The sequence below is a fragment of the Aedes aegypti genome, chromosome 3 (assembly GCF_002204515.2).
Source record: "Aedes aegypti strain LVP_AGWG chromosome 3, AaegL5.0 Primary Assembly, whole genome shotgun sequence".
Lineage (NCBI taxonomy): Eukaryota > Metazoa > Arthropoda > Insecta > Diptera > Culicidae > Aedes > Aedes aegypti.
This window is the reverse complement of record NC_035109.1, coordinates 94,867,263-94,884,507: the sequence shown is the minus strand read 5'-3', so window position 1 is coordinate 94,884,507 and position 17,245 is coordinate 94,867,263. Positions and strand designations below refer to the sequence as shown.

The 17,245-nt window shown below is 40.0% G+C and overlaps 1 pseudogene; it reads left to right on the top strand.

Annotated features, from left to right (window-relative positions):
• The first annotated feature begins 583 nt into the window (after positions 1-583).
• On the top strand, positions 584-2,037 carry LOC110678097 (annotated as a pseudogene).
• Positions 2,038-17,245: the final 15,208 nt, after the last annotated feature.

The window sequence follows — 17,245 nt, the reverse complement described above, 5'->3', positions numbered from 1 at the left end:
TAAAGATGCTCCCATCCTTATCCCGGCACATCTCAGCTCGCGGCACGAAGCCTTTGCGGGATGTGTTGAGCTTCTGATAGAACTTCCGCGTTTCTTGAGAACGGTACAGCAACTCCATCTCTTGGCATTCCACCTCTTCCAGGCGGCGCTTTTTGTCCCGGAATAGGCGGGTTTGCTGTTTCCGCTTCAGTCTGTATCGTTCCCTAGGGGTACGACACTTGCAGGTTATCTTCATTTTAGGCCAAAAGTGAGCCGAAATGCAAAAAATGTTCATATGAGCAAAATTTCCATCGAAATAAATAAAATGGATAATAAATCACTAAAAATCGATGAAATCCGAAAAAATCCGATAAAATCTGTAATAATTCATCGAATCGACAAAAATCGATGGACATCCCTGAAACTCGAATGTCAAATTTTTCCATTTTGGCGTTTGTTTTGTTCCACATTTGTGATCGACATTTCTGTTGGAGAAAATTTGATTGCCGGACTCCGCAAAGTGACTACAAATTGATAAGGTCCAACTGATTGTGTGAAGTGAGTTTTTGTGAGAATCGAAATAGAACAATCATTAACAAGAACCATGTCTGCTAAATTACAGGAAAACGGAGAATCCTGCTCGACCGGCGACGATCAGTCGGGCCTGCTGCCACATCGGGAATCGTGGGACCGTATGCTCAAAATGCGGACATTACTTGGCAGCAAACACAAAATTTCTACGGACCCGTGAAAGACTACAATCCCCTTCCGAGCTGGGCCTTCGGAACGGCCGAGGATGTGGTCCCCCGTGCCAGCATCTCCGCCCCGCTGGTGCACTAGTTCGACCGCCTGCTCCAGCTGGTCGAACAAACCCTGGCCAAGGGCATCGACCACCTTGACGTGGGTACACCGATCATCAAGGAACAACCGCAGGAGATCTACAACCATTCAAAGTCCAAGGTCCTCGGCACGATCGAAAGCTACACCGAGAAGGTATGCGAACTACAACAGGCCTCCCAGCAGAAGGCCACCTCCGTGAAAGAGCCCTCGAAGAAAGCCGACGAAGTACTGGCCTCCCACCGCTTAGCTGGCCGAGCGTCTACTGGACTACTACTTCGCAAAGTGCGAAGGCGACGATGAAGATGATAATGCTCTCACCTCGGTTAAGGAAGATCACACCGTAGGACGCCTTTCCAACAAAGTTGCCCGCCGCGACTACCGCACCTTGTCCAAGCAGGTGAAATCCCTCCCCAAGAAAGATGTCAAGGAGCAGTCTTCAAAATTGCCTTTGCTTTGCGTTGCTTTGATTCATAAAACAAGGAGAAGGAGAATGCGCTATCCTTATTTTTCAATCCAACAAGGCTTTGATTTGATCCTTTCATTTTGGTGAAAATACTGCATCATTTATTTGAATCATTTGTGGCTCATTCAACAAAGTGGACTATGCGGTAGATGGGTCACGAACATTGTTGGTAGGCCTAGCAACCAATACTGTTTTCTTTTCATCGCGATTTCACTAAGTGCGCGTCAATGGACAAGTGAAAATATTTCTCAACATGGTAAACGATCTTGAGTGAACAGAGTGATTCTTCCGAAACATCTAAATATTCAGAATTCAACTCATGTAGGGTTGTTGATCTACGCTGTTGTTGAGTACCAGTTGAATTCGCTCATGTTAAATAGACGTTAATGTAATCTTTTTATTGCAGCCACAAACAGTTTCAGTTGTCTTTTCTGAAGACATGTTGGCACAAGACAAATGGTATGATGTTTTATTGAATATGCTGCTCATGACATTGGCTTTATGCTCGAACAGAAAGAGAAGGGTTTGTGGAGGCATGGATAATTTCACGGAGCCCAAATATTCTTGCCACGTTCAGAACATGGTTCTATGGAATGGACCCTGATCTTCGACACACTGTTATTCAATACTTCACAATATTTTATCTTATGTTTTATGGCAATAAAATCTCTTGAAATGGCTGGAAAAGATCTACCACATAATCATGGAAAAAACTGTTTTGACATATTACACGCGCTTCTATTTGCACCCCAATTTGAACAAACATATCAAAATTCCTCTTTCAAATACCGTTTCACCCGAAAAGCAAGTTTTATTATGCCTGGATGATCAAGTTCGACCAGTAACGTTACATATAAATTTTACATTTTAAACTAAACTATTTTTTTTCACAGATATAGTTAATCTTTTAACGAATTATGTTACTCAAAGAAATTATATGAAAGATACACCAACTTATTTTTCTCCTTCTGTTCTCCTTGGTATTACGTCCTCATTGATACAAAATCTGCTTATCAGCTTAGTGTTCTAACAGCACTTCTACAGTTATTGACTGAGAACGTTCTTTGTCGACGTTACCATTTTTGGCTTTTGTATATTGCAGGCACGATTATATTTCCCTATTCTTGTTGACGTTTGAATTCATTTTCGATCGAAAATCGTTTCGCCGTCCCGTTTACGTCAGCAAAATATTATGGGACACGGATTGAAAGTTGGATACCGTAATTTCGGGTGAAATTGATCATTTTTCAGGGTTTTTCTTGTCTGATTTCTATAATGTTGGCAATGCCAAACAACTGAATGCAGAAAAACAAGTACGAAGGTGAACCTCCTTGGCTCAAGTACCGAAATTTTCTAACAAAAGTAATTTTAGTGCTAAAAAATATCTCTAAAATAAAAAATCGGGTGATGTCATTTCGGGGTGAAATTAATCTCTTATCAATGCGATTATTGTTAGTTTTCAAAACAACTCTACATAATAAATTTGATCTCCCGGAATCCGAATATGCTTGCTAAATTCTTAACAATACAATATTTATAGAAATAATTAATAATTACATTTCAAGAATTACGCAGAAAACGCCTAAATGTATGCAATTTCCTAAGGAATTTCCTTATATCTAACAGAAATTCAATTATTTCAACCAAATGAGCGAATTGGTACGAATTTTGGTTATGAAATCTGGTTTGGGGATATATCTTAATTATCCTCACAAACTTTCAGGATTATACCATGTTCAAATCCTTGTCTAGAACTAGAAGTTTAGAGATGTTAGTCAATACTGCACCATACATGATTTTGGAATTTTTCATTATTTTCATAGAAATACACATTCTTAAACGCAAAAAAAACTTCACAACACACAATTTGACAATACTTACGACAAACAACGTTCATTCACTGCAGGTTATATTGATATTTGTGCTCCATTAGGAAAAATAAAATCGAGTGACACGGTGATCAATTTCACCCTACTGATCAATTTCACCCGAATTTACGGTAGGGGGAGATCCCCCAGTACCGGACAGCACCCAATACCGGACAAAGTCGAAACATAGAGAAATCATGGCCCAATCAAGATGGTGTATTAGTAGGAAAGGAAGCTATTATGGAGACTAATGTTTGCGTAGGATAACACATCCTTGAAATATGCATGCCATTTTTCAAAAGTAGAAAAGTTTGAAAATCTTGAAAAAATTCACGTATTGCCTTAATTTTGAGGCAATTTAGTAATTATTTTGATAATGAAAAAAAAACTTTGCATCATGCAAACATGTTCGAACATAATCCTAATTTGATAGTATGAATGTATTTTGTACCATAATTGAACTAAATATGGACAAATTACAATTTTGGTTAAGCACCTCCTGTCCCCCAGTTTCGGACAGCATGGTTTGTTATATGATATCTTTGTAATTATTGCACCAGTGTCTCAAAATACATTCATTTTTGATGGATTCCGTCGATCATGATATCAAACACGCAATAAAATTAAGAAGAATGAACATTCAGAACAACATCGTAAAATATGCTCTTTTTCGTCATATATGAAAGAGGTTTTTTGTGGACATCTTGCAAACTAAAAATAAACTCAAATTATTCTTGCTTATGTCGCAAGTCCATTGAATTGACAATTATATACTATTCCTATAGAAAACACATTCAATGATGTTCAAATTTACAGAATTCGAGGCATTTCCAGATCGTGTCCGGTCTTGGGTGCCACCTTCCAAGATCGATCAATTTGGTACTAAAATACATCATTAAAATGCAATGTCAAAATTCGTATTTATATTTTCAAATTTATGTTTGTACACTATAAAAATGATAATATTTATCATAAATGGGTAACACGAGCACATAAAACCAATATTTTTCAAATTATGAATTTAGTGGCTTAAGTGTCCGGTACTGGGGGATCTCCCCCTACGCCGTAAACAAGAATAAGGGTGATAACCTGTGGGAGGTTCTACGCCCAGGAACATCAATGAAATCACCAGGAGGCTCGATCGCAGACACCTTCAACTGAAAACCGTTATTGTACACTGTATGTATGCTTACCGATGTCTAGAGTATGCAGTTTGCTTTGAAATGATTTGAATCAATGATGCATTATTTTTGATCAAGTGAGCACAGGAGCAATTAAATGCAAAAAGCGTGAATCCAATGCAAAGCATTGATTTTTTCAAAGCATGCTTTTCAAAGTGTCTGTGCAACAATGATGATCTTTGAAGACTGTCAAGGAATACGTCGTTACATTGATTGCCGTCCTCCGCCTGACCCAGTACCTCAGCTTCCTGAACGACAAACGAAACAGCAGGCCGTGGAAGATCAGTTCCCGCCCCCGCTATAACTGCTATAACTGAATGGATGTGCCATCGAAAAAATATAGCTTTCAAACAAGAGTCTCAAGCATACTCCGAATGTGTTTCCTTATCAATGATGATTTTTTGAGAGTTGTTCTAGACGCTTGCCGCTGAGGTTAGCGGAACAAGTTGCTAGTAGAAAAAATCCTTGGTTCTGAATTCTCTTCCACATGATATAAATTCCTATAAGGGCCTGTTCACAAATTTCATAACGCTGAAGGGGGTAGGTGAGAGTACTAGAAATGTTACAGGTCACACAAAATTCGTGGAATATTCATCGGAATATTCATACAAAATAACGTTACGAAGGGGTGGTTGGGTGTCTAAAATGGTATATTTTGGTGTTATGAAATTTGTGAATGTACCCTAACAATAACAGAAATGTGCTTTCAAATTTTGATTTGCTGTGGAACTTTTCTCTACGGGAGAAGCTTCTTAAAAGGGTCTTGTACCCTTTTCATACAACAACTTGAAGTCCGGATCTACCAGAAGGTTGTGGTCACCAGGACTAGAATAAAAGTTTTGATCCAAATCAGCGAAGTTTTGCTTATTGCAAGGCTAGCATACCAACAAAGGGTTTTCGTGCTAAGCAGTGACTGCAGCGGCCACTGGCACTTGTTTACCATCGTGGGAGAAGAAATGTCAATTTTCATGACTGATGCGAAGACACCAATACAGACAAAGCAAAGATTTCGATTTTCAATCGGATATAGCTCATTAAATGAGATTTTTAGGATAATTTCGGATTTTGTCGATTATTATCAATTTACTGTGAAAATTACTCAGCAGAAAACTCAAAATTATTGGAAACCTTGAAAATCGATAAAATGTGCAAAATCTGATAAAATGGATTTAATCTGGGGATAACTCGGAAAATCAAATGAAATAGGGTCGTATTGCACGAAAATTAAAACGAAATTGATTAGTGTCGTTCCCCTAGATCGTTCCACGTTTTGCCGCGTACCATGCTGCAGCATTGCAGCCCGCGCTGCATTCTTCTCCTCTAAAACCTCCTGGCACTCCTCGTCGAACCAATCGTTTCTTGAGCTCCGTTCCACATATCCGACAACGCTTTCGGCAGCGTCGTTAATGGCTGCTTTAACTGTCCTCCAGCAGTCCTCAAGAGGGGCCCTATCGAGCTCGCCCTCATCCGGCAACGCTGCCTCAAGATGCTGCGCGTACGCATTGGCGACATCCGGTTGTTTCAGCCGCTCGAGATTGTACCGGGGCGGGTGTCGGTACCGTACATTGTTGATGACGGATAGTTTTGGGCGCAGTTTCACCATCACCAGGTAGTGGTCGGAGTCAATGTTGGCGCCACGATATGTTCTGACGTCGGTTATGTCGGAGAAGTGCCGTCCATCGATCAAAACGTGGTCGATTTGCGATTCTGTCTGCTGGGGTGATCTCCAGGTGTACCGATACGGGAGGCTGTGCTGGAAATAGGTGCTACGAATGGCCATGTTCTTGGAGGCGGCAAAATCTATCAGTCGTAGGCCGTTCTCGTTCGTCAGCCGGTGGGCGCTGAACTTCCCAATCGTCGGTCTGAACTCCTCCTCCTGGCCAACCTGAGCGTTCAAATCTCCTATGATGATCTTGACGTCGTGGCTTGGGCAGCGGTCGTACTCGCGTTCGAGCTACGCGTAAAATGCGTCCTTGTCATCATCAGTGCTTCCGGAGTGTGGGCTATGCACGTTGATTATGCTGAAGTTAAAGAATCGGCCTTTGATTCTTAACTTGCACATTCGTTCATTGATCGGCCACCACCCGATCACGCGCCTTTGCATATCACCCATCACTATAAAAGCTGTTCCCAGCTCGCGTGTGTTGCCGCAGCTCTGGTAGATGGTATGATTACCTCTAAACGTTCGCACCAGTGCTCCTGTCCAGCACACCTCCTGCAGCGCTACGATGTCGAAACCGCGGGTCTTCAGTACATCGGAGAGTATGCGAGTACTTCCAATGAAGTTGAGAGATTTGCAGTTCCACGTACCGAGTTTCCAATCGCTAGTCCATTTTCGTCGCTGTGGTCTTTGCCGATTGTTCCGGTCCGTATTCTCTCGTTGACGTTCCTGTGCTGATGTGTTTTTACGGCTGGCTTGCAGGGCCTGACACCAACCCCCTAGATTTCCGGAGGACCATTCCCCCTAAATGTTCGGAGGGCCATAGTGCGCAGTTTAGCTTAGAGTCCTTCTCTGGCACTCGGACGATGATCAGCCGCCCCTGACATGGGGAACAGACGCTGTTGTGAGCCGCTCCTAACGTGGAGTACAGACGCTCCAGGTTTGCAAAAGCAAACCCCCCCTTCCCTGTCAGCATACGACCAAAGTTCCCACCGGGGGTTGGTTACCCGATCTTCCCCAAGGTTACTCGTACCCCGGCCAGTACCACGAGGAGGTAGGGATAGGAGTTGCTGGGCAAGAGGCTAAGGACCGCACAAAGGGGTCTATTTTATTCCTGCAGGTACGCGAGGTACCAATGGTACGCCATGCCCAGCCATTTACCGCGCCTTTTTGCCGTGCTTATGTACCCTGTAAACTCGCCATTACCCTTTAAAGAGTAAAAAATGCCCATTTTTTCCAGATATATGCAGCTGTCAAAATAAAGGGTTAATCAAAATTTTCAATAAAGGGTAATATGTGCCCATTTACAAGTATGCTGAGGTTACCCTTTAAGGCGATCGTCTAATGGGTTTGAGCGATTTGAAATTTGTATGGGAGCGAAAGCGTTATGCTGACTTTAGACCATTAGGCTGATTAAACCTGGCCGATTTGGGTCATATAAAACCTTTCACGCTACGAGGGATCATGTTTCCTTCAAATCGTGGAAAAAACTTTTCCAGAATTTTCCTTCGTTTTTCCAGCTTACTTCGGCGAAACAAGCAAAGTCGGGAAAATGTTTCCACCAATTAGGTATTTACGTGATTTTCAGGAAATTTAAAGCGGTGACATATACTTTTTTCTACTCAGAATGGTTTAAATGATCTCAAACATTGTCACTGAGGTATTTTCCGGAAAATCAGTTCTCGATTTTCCCGGAAAATTTGATACTTTCGTACCGTGGAAATGTGCCTAAATATTGAACGACTGGGCTGGATATAAATTTGCAAAATATTTTTAATTACTGAATAAAGGGTTACTAACTGGATTCAGGTGATAAATTGAAAAAATGAACGTTTTTTTCAAGGGTTTTCCCCAATTTTCCACAAACTGGTTCAAAAAATTGAACGCGTAACGTCTGCGCCTATGGATCAGTGTATTGAAATGAATGATTTTTTCACCCTCTCATTTGAAGCTTATAGACAAAAAAATTACCCATATTTTTGTATATCCTGCACCCTCATATTCCCCTGCAGGTCATAAGCATAGTCGGGGGCCCTAATTTGAGCATTTTTGCACCAAATTTTTGAAAAATTTGGCGTGACCCCACTTAGCAGCGGCATATTTTTCCAACCAGCTGCCGTGCGGATAGAGAAACGTCATTTGAGAAGTAACGCTGCCACACACGCCTGAAATAGGCAGGGCCGCATCATGTAGAATGCAGAATGCTATCGTCAGATCGTCACCAAACCAGATAGCGCACAACTAAATCGCGACGCGGCTCAACTCTTAGCAATATAGAATCATGTTTGAAACATTATGCATCTATCAGATAATCTTTGAATACGCAGCGCGCTGTTATTAGTAGGTTAGTCGCGGTACAAGGGACTGATAACATTATATTTTCATATGAAATGCCTGTCTTGTTTATGTAACATTGAATAGTCCAATTTACGAGTCGTTTCGGATCTGATGATCGCTCATTTTATGAATGACGATTTGATAAGAAGCAGTCGCGTATCGCGTGAAAGTAACAGCAATATCATCAATGTTGAAGTTTTGTCAAATGGATTATCAATCATTGATTTAGATGCTTGATATAAACTTTGTTCAATACAATAATGTTTTGTTTGCTTGCATGATGTTGAGTAAACAATAGAAAATCACAGTTATTCCAAGAGCAATATGCAGCAATGTGTCGACAAATATCAGAGAACCAAGTTTATTTATCGTTTTGTTCATATATGCTTTGCGAAAACAGCTACAAATTATCCCGATTATCTTTCAGATGTGTTTTTTTTTTTTTTTGACAAAAAATATAATAAAAATTCGTATATCAAAATATTGAATATGTTGGAAGAAAGAATCTAAAATATTTTAGAAGAATGATCTGCGAAATAAGTACAACATATTCCGAAATTCGTTCACTAGATTTCATTTTTGACCAGGAAAAAATAAAAAAAAATCCGATATCATTCAAATTTTAGGAGAAGCATACACACTTCACCAAAGTTGCTTAGGAGGTCGTGGGCTAAAAAAAATTAGAACATATTATTTCGATATTCGATCTTAGGCATCTTAGCCTGTTTCAATATTTAAAAATTTAATAACATTTTAGATTTTTTTGTAAGATTCACATTTTTAAACCCTCAGCAAAGATTCTCCCCAGAGCTTATGAGATTTCACCAATTTGGGGTGTAGCACAGTATTATTTTCAGCGAAGTTTCAGCACTCAGTACTATTTACAATTAAAAGTAGAGGATCATCCTTTTAGTTGAGAACTAACTGGTCCAGGGCGCTTTTTCTGACTTGCCCTATATGAACCTTGAGGAATAAAAATGCAAACTTTGTAACCTATGATATCTCTAGATCCTGATGTTTTGGAAGGTTGGTGTCTTCAAAAGCGTTGTTCTGGTTGACACGTGGTAGTCATTCGATACGGTATTTCGTCACCAGGCGGCGCTAGTGAGCATTGAATTTTCGCTCACCTGGTGGCGCTAGTGTGCATGAAACTTTGTTTTATGAAAAGCTTAGTAGCCTGACCACTTAGAAAGATGGCGTCTTCAACAAAGTTCTTCAGTAGCACAAGGGCTATCATTATTCGAGTCAAGAGGTACGATATTTTTCTCACCAGGTGGCGCTAGTGAGCATTGAATTTTTGTTTTGCGGATAGCTCAGCAGCCTGGCCACTTAGAAAGGTGGCGTCTTTGACAAAGTTGTACAGTAGCACAAAGGCTATCATTATTCGAGCCAAGAGATTCGATATTTTCTCACCAGGTGGCACTAGTAAGTATTGAATTTTTATTTTGCGGATAGCTCAGTGGCCTGGCCACTTAGAAAGATGGCGTCTTCGACAAAGTTGCTCAGTAGTACAAGGGCTACCATTATTCGATCCAAGAGCTTCAAGATTTTCTTACCAAGTGGCGCTAGTGAGCATGAAACTTTTGTTTTCTGAAAAGCTTAATAGCCTGACCACTTAGAAAGATGGCGTTTTCAACAAAGTTGTTCAGTAGCATAAGGGCTATCATTATTCGAGTCAAGAGGTTCGATATTTTTCTCAGCAGGTGGCGCTAGTGAGCATTGAATTTTTGTTCTGCGCATAGCCCAGTTTCCTGACCACTTAGAAAGATGGCGTCTTCAACAAAGATATTCAGTAGCACAAGGGCTATCATTATTCGAGCCAAGAGATTCGATATTTTCCCACCAGGTGGCACTAGTAAGCATTGAATTCTTATTTTGCGGATAGCTCAGTGGCCTGGCCACTTAGAAAGATGGCGTCTTCGACAAAGTTGTTCAGTAGCACAAGGGCTACCATTATTCGAGCCAAGAGCTTCAAGATTTTCTTACTAGGTGGCGCTAGTGAGTATTGAATTTCTGTTATGCGGATAGCCCAGCCACTTAGAAAGATGGCGTTTTCGACAAAGTTGTTCAGTAGCACAAGGGCTTACATTATTCGAGCCAAGAGACTTGATATTTTCTCACCAGGTGGGGCTAGTGAGCATTGAAGTTTTGTTTTGCGGATAGCCCAGTTACCTGACCACTTAAAAGATGGAGTCTTCAACAAAGATGTTCAGTAGCACAAGGGCTACCATTATTCGAGCCAAGAGCTTCAAGATTTTCTTACCAGGTGGCGCTAGTGAGCATGAAACTTTTGTTTTCTGAAAAGCTTAATAGCCTGACCACTTAGAAAGATGGCGTTTTCAACAAAGTTGTTCAGTAGCATAAGGGCTATCATTATTCGAGTCAAGATGTTCGATATTTTTCTCACCAGGTGGCGCTAGTGAGCATTGAATTTTTGTTTTGCGGATAGCCCAGTAGCCTGGCTACTTAGAAAGATGGCGTCTTCGACAAAGTTGTTCAGTAGCACAAGGGCTATCATTATTTGAGCCAAGAGATTCGATATTTTCTCACCAGGTGGCGCTAGTGAGCATTGAATTTTTGTTTTGCGGATAGCTCAGCAGCCTGGCTACTTAGAAAGATGGCGTCTTTGACAAAAATGTTCAGTAGCACAAGGGCAATCATTATTCAAGCCAAGAGATTCGATATTTCTCACCAGGTGGCGCAAGTGAGCATTGATTTTTTGTTTTTCGGATAGCTCAGTAGCCTGACCACTTAGAAAGATGGCGTCTTCGACAAAGTTGTTCAGTAGCACAAGGGCTAACATTATTTGAGCCAAGAGATTTGATATTTTCTCACCAGGTGGGGCTAGTGAGCATTGAATTTTTATTTTGCGGATAGCTCAGTAGCCTGACCACTTAGAAAGATGGCTTCTTCGGCAAAGTTTTTCAGTAGCACAAGAGCTATCATTATTTGAGCCAAGAGATTCGATATTTACTCACCAGGTGGCAGTACTTCTTCTTCTTCTTCTTTCTGGCGTTACGTCCCAACTGGGACAAAGCCTGCTTCTCAGATTAGTGTTCTTATGAGCACTTCCACAGTTATTCACTGAGAGCTTTCTTTGCCGATTGACCATTTTTGCATGTATATATCGTGTGGCAGGTACGATGATACTCTATGCCCTGGGAATCGAGAAAATTTTCTTTACGAAAAGATCCTCGACCAGCGGGATTCGAACCCACGACCATCAGCATGGTCATGCTGAATATCTGCGCTTTTACCGCTACCGCTATCTGGGCCCCACCAGGTGGCCCTTGATTTTTTTATTGAGTGAGCCTTGATTTTTTATTTTTAGGATATCCCAGTTACCTGACCACTTAGAAAGATGGAGTCTTCAACATTCTAGCCAAGAGCTTCAAGATTTTCTTACCAGGTGGCGCTAGTGAGCATTGAACTTTTGTTTTGCGGATAACCCAGTAGCCTGACCACTTGGAAAGATGGCGTCTTCAACAAAAATGTTCAGTAGCACAAGAGCTATCATTATTTGAGCCAAGAGATTCGATATTTTCTTACCAGGTGGTACTAGTGAGCATTGAATTTGAACCCACCAATCCCCTCGTAACGCATTTTGTATGAATATTTTTCGAATTCTGTATGAACTGTATCATCCAGAAGACACCCACTTATCCCCTTCAGTGTTACGAAAAATGTGAATGGGCCCTATGTAGCATAAGGGCTAACATTTTTTGATCCAAGATAGTTAAGATTTTACCATCACGTGGCGCTAGTGAGCATGGAATTTTGGGTGAAATTATGAATATAATCCACGTGTTCTGCTGGGATTCAAACAGAGAGTCGTGGGTAAGTTAGATGAGCACTTTATGAACTAAGCTACAAAGGCACTTGGTGACCCAATAACTTAGAAGTTTCAAATTCAATTCCCCACAGATCACACAGACTCTTTTCATATCCATCCTTCTCATGTTAGGTTCGCCGTGGCAGGTGGGACATAAAAAAAACGATAGTTCAAAAAGATTGTTCAATATAATTTAAAAATGTCAATATTTTGCAAATCCAACAGCACGGTCACATTTTGGCAACATATTTGCTGGTGTGTACATGAATCAACCATTGCAATAATAGGATTGATAAATCATAACAATGGCGGAAAACCACTTAATGGGATGGTACTGTTTTCCACAACTACTGAATTTGGTAGATATTAAAAAATCAATAAAAATAGTATGGTAATCGTTCTCCTGATGTATTTTAAATTTTATCTCTGTCTTCGTTAAATTTTAAATTCATATTTCAAAAATAAAAATAGAAAAAAATATTTAGAAAAATCAATCATTTTTTCTCGCTCTTCAACAATTTCGTAATATAAGAATGATTTTTTTTATAAAAATCATTCGTTTGAATCTTTTAGTACTACTCTTTAGGAAAATGTTTGGAACGTGTTGTAAAAGTTTTGATTATGGTGCTTGTTTCGATAGGTCCTACTTACCCCGGGTATAAAGATATTTTGGGGTAAGTTAGACCATCAAAAGTTTCATATGAAATGAAAACAAAATGCCTGTGTATCATAAGCAGCTTGTAAAAATACTTAAAATAAAAGCTTACCGATGGTAATTCGATTAATAGCACAACTATTTTTTTGCAAGCCAATGCCAAACGTGAAACGTGTCACAATTTATCATGCAAGTTGAAAATGGTGCTGAGCTGACAAATGTTACATGGAGCACATGGTTTTAAAAATAACAATTATTTTTTACTAAATACTTTACGTATCATTGTATCTTCAACTTTCTAGAATAATATCTCATTGAAAAACTTTTCCTTAACGAGCTATGACGGAATGTACTAATTTTGCACTTGCCCCGGGGTACATTATACGACACACGCGCGCAGAGCGAATGCGATTTATTTAGTGTTGAAACTGTGTGCCTATTATACCTATTACGCTTCCACAACAATTGTACGTGTTGTTCGCAGTCAAATCTACTCTCCACAACTCGATATTCTATAACTGGATATACTTTATAACTCGATAAATTCTTATTTGGAGGGACTAAATACTCGCATGTTGTTATTAAAAGTTGAAAAACATAGTTTGCGAAGACATTGTAACTCTTGTTTGTTTTCGATTTTTCTGGTAACGGAGTGATTTTCAATCTATTTATTAAAAAATTGATCTATGTCTCAATCTCTCCCAATCTCCATGGTCCCTTTGCTATCGAAATGGTAAGAGTTGACTGTATAATGAATTTCAAAAGCTGAATTTCAAAGAACTTATTCAGCTAATTCATAAAGAAGGATAAATCATCATTGACACACACAAATAATTAGCTCTTTAGTGTTAGTTCACGAAACAGACAATGCTGAAAGAAGAACATCCTAAATGTAAGCAATGATTCACGTCTCTGCTAGCGGTAATAGCAGAGACGTTTTCCCATCGCATTTGTAGTTAGCTTTCGACAGTAACTAAAACAGTTATGACTTATTCGCCTATCTGCTGAATTGGGTTGCTTCGATCCCTTGAATTGTACTAAGTAATATATTCCATAGTTCTAGCGACCACAAATCTTGGCTTCTTCTTTTCACAACCGAGAAACAGTGCGCTTCTTTGACGTAAGTGTTCACTGAGTCGTTTGGTTTACTGCTATACGCAAGCACCGTTGTTTGCTATTGTTGATTGCTGATTGTTGATAGTTAACCCTTGAGCAAAAAAAATTTGGTCAGGCTACTGAGCTATCCACAAAACAAAAATTCAAGGCTCACTAGCGCCACCTGGTGAGAAGATATCGAATCTCTTGGCTCGAATAATGATAGCCTTTGTGCTACTGAAAAACTTTGTCGAAGATGCCATCTTTCTAAGTGGTCAGGCTACTGAGCTATCTGCAAAACAAAAATTCAATGCTCACTAGCGCCACCAAGTGAGATAATCTTGAAGCTCTTGGCTCGAATAATGCTGGCACTTGTGCTACTGAACAACTTTATCGAAGACGCCAACTTTCTAAGTGGTCAGGCTTCTGGGCTATCCGCAAAACAAAAATTCAATGCTCACTAGCGCCATCTGGTGAGCGAATCTTGAAGCACTTGGCTCGAATAATGCTGGCACTTGTGCTACTGAACAACTTTGTCGAAGACGCCAACGTTCTAAGTGGTCAGGCTACTGTGCTACCCGTAAAACAAAAATTAAATGATCACTAGCGCCACCAGGTGAGCGAATCTTGAAGCACTTGGCTCGAATAATGCTGGCACTTGTGCTACTGAACAACTTTGTCGAAGACGCCAACTTTCTAAGTGGTCAGGCTACTGAGCTATCCGCAAAACAAAAAATTCAAGGCTCACTAGCGCCACCTGGTGCGAAAATATAGAATCTCTTGGCTCAAATAATGATAGCCCTTGTGCTACTGAATAACTTTGCCGAAGACGCCATCTTTCTAAGTGGTCAGGCTACTGGGCTACCCGTAAAACAAAAATTCAAGGATCTCTAGCGCCATCAGGTGAGCGAATCTAATAAATAAAATAAATTTCAATGCTCACTAGCCCCACCTGGTGCGAAAATACCAAATCTATTGGCTCGAATAATGGTAGCTTTTGTGCTACTGAACAATTTTGTCGAAGACGCCAACTTTCTAAGTGGTCAGGCTTCTGGGCTATCCGCAAAACAATAATTCAAGGCTCACTAGCGCCACCTGGTAAGAAAATCTTGAAGCACTTGGCTCGAATAATGGTGGCCAAGCTATTGGGCTATCCGCAAAACAGAAATTTAATACTCACTAGCGCCACCTGGTAAGAAAATCTTGAAGCACTTGGCTCGAATAATGGTAGCGCTTGTGCTACTGAACAACTTTGTCGAAGACGCCATCTTTCTAAGTGGCCAGGCCACTGAGCTATCCACAAAATAAGAATTCAATGCTTCCTAGCGCCACCTGGTGAAAAAATATCGAATCTCTTGGCTCGAATAATGATAGCCCTTGTGCTACTGAACAACTTTGTCGAAGACGCCATCTTTCTAAGTGGTCAGGCTACTGAGCTATCCGCAGAACAAAAATTCAATGCTCACTAGCGCCACCAAGCAAATATCGAATCTCTTGGCTCGAATAATAATAGCCCTTGTACTACTGAACATCTCTGTTGAAGACGCCATCTTTCCAAGTGGTCAGGCCACTGAGCTATCCGCAAAATTAAAACTCAATGCTCACTAGCGCCACCTGGTAATAAAATCTTGAAGCTCTTGGCTCGAATAATGATAGCCCTTGTGCTACTGAACAATTTTGTTGAAGACTCCATCTTTCTTAGTGGCCAGGCTACTGGGCTATCCGCAAAACAGAAATTCAATGCTCACTAGCGCCGCCTGGTGACGTATCAGAAAGACTATCACGTGTCAACCAGAACAACTGTTTTGAAGACACCAACCTTACAAAACATCAGGATCAAAAGATATCATAGGTTACAAAGTTTGCATTTTTATTCCTCAAGGTTCATATAGGGCAAGTCAGACAAAGCGCCCTGGACAAGTTAGTTCTCAACTAAAAGGACGATCCTCTACTTTTAATTGTATATAAATAGTACTGAGTGCTGAAACTTCGCTGTAGATAATACTGTGCTACACCCCAAATTGGCGAAATAAGCTCTGGGGAGAATCTTTGCTGAGGGTTTAAAAATATGAATCTTGCAAATAATTCTAAAATGTTATTAAATTTTTAAATATTGAAACAGGCTAAGATGCCTAAGATCGAATATCGAAATAATATGTTCCTATTTTTTTAGCCCACGACCTCCTAAGCAACTTTGGTGAAGTGTGTATGCTTCTCCTAAAATTGGAATGATATCGGATTTTTTTTTATTTTTTCCTGGTCAAAAATAAAATCTAGTGAACGAATTTCGGAATATGTTGTACTTATTTCGCAGATCATTCTTCTAAAATATTTTAGAATCTTTCTTCTAAAATATTCAATATTTTGATATACGAATTTTTATTATATTTTTTGTCAAAAAAAAAACATCTGAAAGATAATCGGGATAATTTGTAGCTGTTTTCGCAAACCATATATGAACAAAACGATAAATAAACTTGGTTCTCTGATATTTGTCGACACATTGCTGCATATTGCTCTTGGAATAACTGTGATTTTCTATTGTTTACTCAACATCATGCAAGCAAACAAAACATTATTGTATTGAACAAAGTTTATATCAAGCATCTAAATCAATGATTGATAATCCATTTGACAAAACTTCAACATTGATGATACTGCTGTAACTTTCACGCGATACGCGACTGCTTCTTATCAAATCGTCATTCATAAAATGAGCGATCATCAGATCCGAAACGACTCGTAAATTGGACTATTCAATGTTACATAAACAAGACAGGCATTTCATATGAAAATATAATGTTATCAGTCCCTTGTACCGCGACTAACCTACTAATAACAGCGCGCTGCGTATTCAAAGATTATCTGATAGATGCATAATGTTTCAAACATGATTCTATATTGCTAAGAGTTGAGCCGCGTCGCGATTTAGTTGTGCGCTATCTGGTTTGGTGACGATCTGACGATAGCATTCTGCATTCTACATGATGCGGCCCTGCCTATTTCAGGCGTGTGTGGCAGCGTTACTTCTCAAATGACGTTTCTCTATCCGCACGGCAGCTGGTTGGAAAAATATGCCGCTGCTAAGTGGGGTCACGCCAAATTTTTCAAAAATTTGGTGCAAAAATGCTCAAATTAGGGCCCCCGACTATGCTTATGACCTGCAGGGGAATATGAGGGTGCAGGATATACAAAAATATGGGTAATTTTTTTGTCTATAAGCTTCAAATGAGAGGGTGAAAAAATCATTCATTTCAATACACTGATCCATAGGCGCAGACGTTACGCGTTCAATTTTTTGAACCAGTTTGTGGAAAATTGGGGAAAACCCTTGA